The sequence below is a fragment of the Porites lutea genome, chromosome 3 (assembly GCF_958299795.1).
Source record: "Porites lutea chromosome 3, jaPorLute2.1, whole genome shotgun sequence".
NCBI lineage: Eukaryota > Metazoa > Cnidaria > Anthozoa > Scleractinia > Poritidae > Porites > Porites lutea.
This window is the reverse complement of record NC_133203.1, coordinates 30,480,069-30,489,676: the sequence shown is the minus strand read 5'-3', so window position 1 is coordinate 30,489,676 and position 9,608 is coordinate 30,480,069. Positions and strand designations below refer to the sequence as shown.

Genomic DNA, 9,608 nt, shown 5'->3' with positions numbered 1-9,608 from the left:
TAGAACAAAAGGTAAGGTGTTTAAGCAAACAATAAAAGTTCGTGGATAAATACTGGATGTTGGCAATCCTCGTGGATAAATAGTTGATACTTGCGAACAAATATGATTTCACAAGTCGGCACAAAACTCAAATGAAGTAAGCAATACTCGGAAAATAAATCTCTTCCGAGGGAATTACCTCAACTGAAAGTTCCTCCCCTGGCTTGATTTTTCTGCCTTCGTAGTCACGGAACAAAGAAACTTGCCCCGTGTTCGCCGTCACTGTGACGTTAGGTTTTTCGGGTGTTCTTCGATGTAAACTCTTGAAAAATGCGCGGCGATGCACTGGTTATTTGGACTGATAAACGACGGGCGGAACAGGACTAAAACTCGGTAGAACACTACGCTTAGCTGCGTAGCCAACGTCACAAGCAATGCGGAGGTACAGGGTCGTTAGTAACTTGTCCGTAAAGCGAAGCAGAAATCACTGACACAAAACTGGAACTCTTCAAATATGTTTAATCTTCTCACTGTAGGTACTCGTTGACAGCTCGTTGGTAATTCAAATTGTACAATGTACAAGCTCGCTTATATGTGTTCTCGATATGCTAATGTAGTCAAATAAAGGTTCGGCGATTCTTTCAACTCAAATGAGTTTTACAGCAAAATAAATAACTAGATGGAAAATATATTAAAAATCTAACCTTGTAAATGAAGTATTTACAAAGGTAGGAAATGATGATTTCAATCGTTGAAAAGTCGACTCAGCATTTCGCTCAAGGTTAAGTAAACACAGGTGTCATGAAAAGTCATTGCGTATTCCGCGCGCTTTTCTCTTGAATACTGATTAGGAATCAATACACTGTATTAGACTAATTCGAGCGGCAGAAATACTAAATACAGTTTCCATAGACAAGAACAATAACACTGCCTCTTCGGAGTAAAGTAACGACATAAAATAATTACCAAAGTATCTAAAACACTTGAGTACTTACAATAATAACATGCAGAAATCAAGGATGTGAATAAGAGGCTATGTTTACATTCAATCAACGACTTTTCAGAGTTTGTTAGTTCAACTAATTGCCAGTAGGAAATTGCAGAGATGGATGTTTAAATTATTTCCCTTTGTAACCCACCGAAGTAACTACAAAAAGGAACCCGAAAAGGTAAGTGTTTGAGCAGCTTTGTTTTTCCCATCTAAGGTTAATACTTCTTACTGCTCACGAATGTTAATAAAACAACATGTAATGTGGCTGAATAAACACTCATCTCTACAGAGCTTTTGCGATTTGAAAGTTATTGCGTTAAAACCAAATTTGAAATCTTGAAATGTTAATTCTGATAAAGCTGAGTTCCGTTTTAAAGATAAGAATAAAATATTGAAACTTATATTGAAATACTGGCTGTGACAGTATGTACAGTGTGCCCAAAACGTGTGCAAGCACTGAGATCACCACATGATAGGACAAAGTGATGAAAACCGAATAAATTTGTTCTGACAATTTCTGGGCATTTTTCTCAGCTTGATAAAGATGTATCAGCGAGGTTTTTAGTGCATGCAGCTTTATGTAATAGAAAATGTATGTGCTTAACTTCTTGTACTAAAAGCTTCAAGAAACTCTGGCAAATTGAAAAAAAAAAGTAGAATCCATCAGAAAGGAGATCTGTGCAATTCACTAAGAATAAAGTTGTTGAGATTGGAGTGGGAAACATTCAAATCACACAACAAAGCAAACTTCAACGACAAAGTCCAGACACATGGGCTTCTTATACTTCTTAATCTGCTTCTGAAGTTCAGAATTAAAAACAGATTTCTGCCAGTTGCTGCTTTGTCCAGATATCACAAACTCACATCTTGTCATTATTTATCGTGAGGTTATCTTTGTTCACTTGTATATACGACTTTAGACACTCTCTGTAACTGTATAGATACATGTAATAAAAGTTCTCTCGTCCGTGAATTTTGGAATGTTAATGAAAAAAAAAACAATCCTTGAGTTATATTTTCCTTTTATTGTCATTTTTTGTACGGGCATGAAAAAAAACCAGGGATTAAAAGAAGCAAATAAAGGCTTGGATTAGCTGGTAAGCTTTATTAATATGTATTTTCCGTGTAATGCACTAGTGGCTAAATATTGTCCTTTGTTTGAATGTTGTTTTTTTGTGGTGTGTATGAAAATGCATTAGCAAAGGATACTAACATTCACTACTAGATAAAGTTATGGTAAAATGATTTATCGCTCAGAATCTTCTACCAGCGTAATAAAACATCTTAGTGGCTGTTGATTGTGTGCAGGAAGTATTTGGAAACTGTGCAAAATCTTCTTGTGGTCACATGCAACAAAGAAGGTCTATCAGGAAGAAAATTATGCATTTTTTCTGGAGACTGACTTTTCACAGAGGACACTTGTTGTCATTAAATTCTCAACAACATCAAAGCTCTCAGAGACTCTGCACAATTTTATGATTAGTGTAACAATAGCAGTCTGGCTTAATAAGGACAAACTCAGTCTTTAATGGCCGCCTCAAAACTGCTACAAAAGCACCTTCTTTTTAGGTCAAGTGGCTTACAACAGTTACTACAGGCCTACCATGACACCTTTCCTTCTTTCTTTCTTTCTTTTTTTTAAATGAAAATAAAAAAAAATTCATTGCACAAGGGGCACTTAATAACTAGTGAAAGCCCAACAACATCAGCCAAAGCACTGAACGCAGAACATTTTGAACAAACAAAGTCAGCTGTTTCAAAAGGCAACGTGTTCAATGTCTAAGCAGGAAAAAAAAAAAGAGAAAAAACCCAATTTTTCAACTGTCTCCTGCAATCAAGCATAGTTCTTTAAATAGCCAGGTGGCTTTGACAACCAACCTGGGGCCCGTTTCTCAAATGCCCCGATAATTAAAGCTCTTGTTGTTCACATGCAAGAAAGAGGTTTCAATAGTTTTGCATCTAACATGATAAAACATTAGTTAGTGAAACAAAATGAAGTAGTTTGCTGTCCAGGACTGGTGCCCTTATTCTTTTTATTTTGATTTGAATATTTGATTTCTGGCCGGAAAAGTTACCGGGACTTTCGAGAAACGGGCCACAGCTCTAGTGATCCTATTTTCAACTGGCTGAGACTTGTTAAGTGGTATGCATAGAGGTTGGGCCTTGCTAGATAGTGCAACTGGGGTTTTGGTTGGCTGGCACTGTTGGTAATGACTGACCCTCTATTGGCTGAGGTCCATGGAGTTTCTCTGGAGAGGCTGCCAAATCCGGGTGTTGCAGGGCTACACGAGCCTCTCTAGGTTGTGAGTGGTAGAATGGCTGTCGCCTCCTGCAGAGATGTCTGTGGCTCCTTCGGAGGATTCTTCCATCTTCTGTCTTTACGTCATAGGATCGCATATCTGCTAGTTCTTCTATTTCTGTTTTGAACCATGTCTGGCTCTTATCACGGGGAAGTGGCATCACTCTGACTGTCTCGCCTTTCACCAATGGCAAGAGCTGCTTGAAGGTGGGTTCGCGCACATCGCCCAATCAGTCAGTGCAGTCTCGACTGTGTTTTCTACTCGTCAATTGCTTTGCGGTTAGCCCTGGGAGCTGGTTACATGATCAGTCCCAGATGACCACAAAAAGTTCTCAAATTGCCACTTAGCAATTCATTAGGTGCTCCATGTGTGACAAAATGTCTCTTAAGTTTCTTTATGATGACAGTTCCTGTTTTGCTGTGTAACAAATCCATTTCGAAATACCCAGAGTAATAGTCTACTGTGCAGAGATAATTCTTGTCATCAAGAGTGAAGATGTCAGTGGCAACTTTCTCCCAGCCGCCATTGATGTTGGCTAAGTGGTTGTTTGGTCTGGTTACTCTGGTTACTCTGAAGTGACATACAGACGTCACATTTCTGGATGTAGTCAGTGATTTCAGCATTCATGCCTGGCCAGTGTACTGTCTCCCGTGCTCTGCATAAACAGCCTAGCAACGCGACATGGGAGTCGTGTAGCTTCTGCTTGATCTTTTTCCTCAGGGTCTGCAGTATGATGCATCGCTGGCCCTTGGATATTACACTATCATGTACTGAGAGCTCATCTCAGATTTCAAAGTACTGTATTTCCTAGAATAATAGCCGTCCCTCGATTAATTGCCTCCCTCGAATTAACAACCCCCTTTGACGGAAATACTTAAAATAATCGCCTCCTTCGAATAATCGCCCCTCCCCTGCCCCTCTCACCATCTTCTCTTCCTTTTATCCCCCCCCCCCCTGTCAAATTGAAGTGCAATGAGATTCAGCAAAACTGATCAGTGACGATTCAAGCTCTGAAAATATTAGTCAAGGAACTAAATTTGGAACACTTTAAAAGCCCATGATCAGTTTATTTGGCATGATTATTTTTTGATTTAATGGAAAAATAAAACAAAATATTTAGGACACGACTTCCAGTGAGCAATATTGAGATAATTGGCTCCCTCAATTAATCACCTTCCCTCGAATAATTGTCCCCTTTTTGTGCGAAAAAAGAAATATTTTTCAAGGAAATAAAGTACTGGTGAATGGCTGCTGGTTGTTCATCCTTTGTATCTGGGACGCCATCCAAGATTGCTTTCTTTACAAACTGTAGAGTTCGATCACAAGCCTTCTCTCTCTGAAGCTCGTTAAGCTGGTGGTCTGGAACAGGAAGGAAGTGAGTGGCATTTATACACTCCACCTCTGATTTTGAGGCTGATCGCTCATAGTCCTCTGAATAAGCTCTTGACAGGGTATCAGCTAGCAGCGTCTCCTTGCCAGGCTTGTAGCGTATTTCACAGTCATATTGTTGAAGCCGCAACCTTGAAAACTGATACCAGAGGCTTCGGCAAAATGGAGAATAATAGTTTGTGATATGTCCAGAGGATGACTTTCCAAATATACGCATGGTGGTGGTTGTGTTCCATGCCGAAGAGCCGAAGACCTGGGCCAGCAATTCCTTTCAAATCTATGAGCACTTCCTTTCTGCCATTGTGGGTGCTCTGCTTGCATTGGCTGGCCTAGCTGCATCAGTACAAAGCCAAGTTCATCTCTAGATGCATCTCCTTAGCCTTCGTTTGGGTCACTCTTACTGAAGTACTTGAGTACTGGTGCTTTGGAGACAGCATCTTTAATTTTCTCAAAGCCATCTTCCTGTTCGTGAGTCCAATATCACTCAGCTTTCTTATGTGTTAGATGGCACAGTGGCTCATACAGTTCTGATAGGTCTTGTAAGAACTTAGACAGATACTTCACAAGCCCAATGAATCTCTGCCGGTCACTCCATCTTAGTTAGTGCTTTGACTTTTTTAGGTTCTGCTTTAAGCCCATTCCTAGTCATTACATGCCCGGTTAATGACACTTCACTGCACTTCAAATGGAACTTCTTCTTGTTCAGCTTAATATTTCTCGCTCTGCAATGATCAAGGAAGTTCCTCAGATTTTGGACGTGCTCAAGGTCAGCCTTTTCATCAGTGTCCCCATGTCCAATTATCAGCAGAAGCACCAAATGAAATTAATTTGTGGACAGCAAGTTCTACCAACCTCTTCTAGTCCTGCTACAAGTGCTAGGTCGTCTGCAAATCCAAGCTTGTTAAGATCTCGCATAGGTTGTCTTCTGCTCTGACTAGGCTGATTCGGTAGACCCCACTTATTTAGGCTGTCGAGGAACAGATGCAGAAAGTAGTTGAGCACAATAATGAAATATCAGGAGCAAGGGTGTAACCTTAGTACCCTCCTGTATCGTCAAAGAATGTGGTTTCTTCTCGGGACCAATTGAGTAGCCCAGTTTCCTCATATAGTGACTTTGACTCAGCAGCAATCGGTTAAAGTTGAAGTGGAAGTGTGTCAGACATTGCTTACCTGCTTACGTGTTTAAGGGTTTCCTGCCTACGTTTTCCACCGCACCTTACCAATTAACGCCTTTATTATAGACTCGGTCTTATTTTGCCACAAAACATATTCACGTTTAGCAAAAAATTTAACCCTAATGGCAGAAAGGTGACCATTGATTTTTATTTCTTTTGCTCTCTTAATGGAACTCAAGTTCAGATGAATTTGAGAGGTTTCTTGATAGGCAAATAAGTTCTGCTCTATTATATTGAATTCACGGCTGCTATGTTAGAAAAAATCTGAAACATCACACATACTGCAAGAGTAGTGTACGATATTACAAGAGGCCGTACCTTACAGAAAGTTCTTTTTATAAGTCTTTACTGGACAATTTTGATGTTTGCTTATTGTTTGTTTATAGGAGGTGGTCACTTGCAATGTAAAAGAGTTGGTGTCACATGGAACTTATCATTAACAGTTATGTTATAGGGAAGGGAGGTAAGAGGCTAGGTATTTTGATTTTGTCAAACACAAAATGCAAGTTCCATGTTTATTACATTTAGTGGTGGGTCTAGAGGTGGGAATTTCAAGCCACAGGTGGATAAGTCACTTTTGTACCCCATTCTCAAATGCTTCAGCCACCAACCCCATACTGCCAAATGAAGAATCAACAGGTCCTAATATTGATCCATTGTCTTTGCAGATTTTGTACCTAAAGATGCTCTATTCAGAAGAGAGGTCAGGTTTTCCATGGACAGAACCCTGTCACAGAACAGTATTTTCACAAATTAAGGAACTAAAAAAGAGAAAACAATTGCGTCATGATATTTGGTTCAGTAAATCAACGTTTTGTAGTATTGATATTAACATAACAAAAGGGGATAAGGGTAGGGATCAAATCATAAAGATCTGTAAATGTTTAGTACTTGTATACGATGGTAGGCAGTCAAAAGGAAAATTGTATCTTTACTTAAATGTTGGGCTCTCATAAGAGTCAGGTAATTTTCAAAGATACACCTTGACTTTTTAACCAACTTTTATTAAATTGCTCCAAATTCAAGATGGTATTCTTTCTGAAAAATAAATTTATGGGCGTGATTCCTCAAATTTCTGTCATTCATTGTTCATTATTAAATCAAGTGTCAAATAATTAACAAACTTAAGGCAAGAATTCATACGGCTGGGATATTTCCTCTCCTCACCATTTATCCTGGAAGAGATTTTACATGAAATGGTATTAATTTGGAAGGCAAATGCTAGGTGCTTTCCTTTTTTATTTGCTAGCATTTTTTACTTTTTTGAGACATTTTCCTGATATTTCACTCTGAAATTTGTATCCTACCCATAAATGTCAACCATAAAAAAATTATTATGGTTTATCATGGCATCTAGGATATAACAGATATGGGGGTGTTATATAATGATTTATGGTAACTACTACATGGAAACCTGGACCTAAGTTAGTTTTTAAGTTCTTACCTGCATTTCATTCAATAGGAATGTTACCCAAGCCCAAGTTAAATAAATAACTAGGTTTGAGGTTACCTAATAGTTCCAGGGTCGTCACTAAGATTTCAAGTTGCCGGGTAAATGCCACAAGTAGGCGGAGAATCAAACGGCTAGGGATTTCTTTTGATTCTATTTTTCTTCTATTTTTGTATGAAAGTAGCTGGGGACCACATTCATAGTAGCCGGATGAGATCCCCGGCCTCCTAGCTCTTAATGACAGCCCAACTAATACACTGTAAACATGAACTATTATTATCATGATGTACTTGGGATGGATTCCTTCAATTTAGAACTTAGGCGGGGTTCTCCCTCGTCTTCAGTGCATGGTATAAAGCAACTAAAATAAATGTGCAAAATTAAGTGCTCATTAGTATGGTGCGATTTTATTTTATAAATTGGTAATTTTTTGTATAACGTCTCTTCAGTAATTGTGCATGTGTTGCTATTATTTCTACGTATCACCGTCACAAAGGCTGGTGAAATCACGTACCAAACATATTGTATTAACTTACTGGGAAAATGGCATAAAATGTATCACACAGATTTTTTTTCAGCTATAAACTGAAAATTTAAAAGACAATAGCATTCTTTGAATGAACAGATCTTGAACTTTTCCTGAATCAATTGTCCTCCTCCCATATTTACAGTATCTGAATGTTTGCCTATAGATGCAAACCTGTGGGGAATGTTATCTCTATTGCACTTCCTTTTCCCTCAGGGTACAGGAGTATCAAGACATGAATGAGAAAGGAACGATTTTATATTAGACTGACCCAGAGCCAGTTTTGTAAGGGTTAACTAGCTGCTTTTATATTCATCTATAACTGGGGGTTTGACAGTGCCTGTTGTGGATGGCCATTGTATTTATAACGAGTCCATCCACCCTTTAATAGGTCCCCCTGCATGCCCTCGTACCCTTCTTGACCACAGGCTCTAGGTTGGTGGGGAACCTAAGTTAGCACTGACTTTATAGGCCCCATTTATATGAAGAATAATTGTCCCGGGAAAAAGGTTCTCTCTTCCTTTAGCGATCAATTATCTGAGAATAAAACTGATCCCTTTGCCCAAGCTAACAGCGCGCGCGCATGCTCTGATTGTCTAAAGCAGCGATCGCGCATGCGTTCAAAGTGATGGTGTGGAGAAACGTTGACCCCCTACGGTCGAAAGGGTGAGCGGTCTACGCGCGGTACCCTTATAGCCGAGCGTAAATTTATGAAAAGTTGGCGCTCAGGGCGGCTAAAGAAGGATAGTGACCCTTATACCCCGGACAACGTTTCTACATTTAAGCGAGGCCTTAATTGGCTTAGCGGTAATAGGCATCGTGACGTGACCTGACCTAAATATTGACTTTCCCTGTTTATACTAGGAACAAACTTCCCTAGCGTTTGAATCAAAAACTGTTCATCTTTATTTGAGTAGTATAGTAAGGACCGAATTGAGTTCTTTTTGGGAAGAATCTCTTAAAGTAGGGAAGGCATATATTATCGGAAACGTGCATAGTCATGAAGACGAAGGCAAACTAGCTTTTTTTAAAAAAATGTAATATACGCCCTTCCACATTTCCCATAATGCACCTTATTTGCCCCCGAAGATTTTGCATAACCTTTGTTTTCATTTCTCCTGGGTATTGCAGTCGTCCCAAGAGAAATTGAAAACAGTGGTTATGCAAAGTTTTGGGGGGCAAATAAATGCATGCATTAAGGAAAATGTGGAAGTGGAGCAGGAAACGTGATTTTTTACTCTTCATCCGCCATTTGCACATCTCCCACACGCCTTCCTTGCCCTCCAAAGATTTTCCATAACCTTACACTTAATTTCCCCAGGGTATTACAGTCGTCCCAAAAGACATTAAGGACTGCTTGTGCAAAACAAGGTCTATTATAGAAGATGTGAAAATGGCGAGTTCTCCCTTTTAGCTTTTTTACCTTTCCTTTGTTTACGAAAAACGCAAATTTTACAAGAATTTATAACATATTTATCACCCTAAACTTAATTAACACAGGATGATAAAAGAGGCATGTCGATAATTGGGGGTCTTACGAAAATGACATTTTGCGAAATTGGCAAATTTGGCAATTAAGAATTCATCAAAGGTCAGGCAAAAAATTTAACTGAGAACAGAAGAGGCCTATTGGCAGTTGACGATTTTCACGAGATTGGCGATTATAAGAAAATAGCAAATTTCGGGCGAAAGAGAGAAATTTCGGCAAAAATGGTGAGTATGCCAAAAAGTCTCTTGACGAAAAAGGGCACCTGGACAAATAGCGATTTATTTGGCAAGAATTTATAGGTTTGGCAAA

General features: G+C 39.1%; 1 long non-coding RNA gene across 1 annotated transcript; it reads left to right on the top strand.

Moving 5' to 3' along the window:
* The first annotated feature begins 2,011 nt into the window (after positions 1-2,011).
* LOC140929595 (uncharacterized) lies at positions 2,012-6,906 on the top strand. The gene is made up of 2 exons (XR_012164748.1): positions 2,012-2,067; positions 6,503-6,906. It is a non-coding gene; the product is annotated as an uncharacterized lncRNA (long non-coding RNA).
* The last annotated feature ends 2,702 nt before the right edge of the window (positions 6,907-9,608 follow it).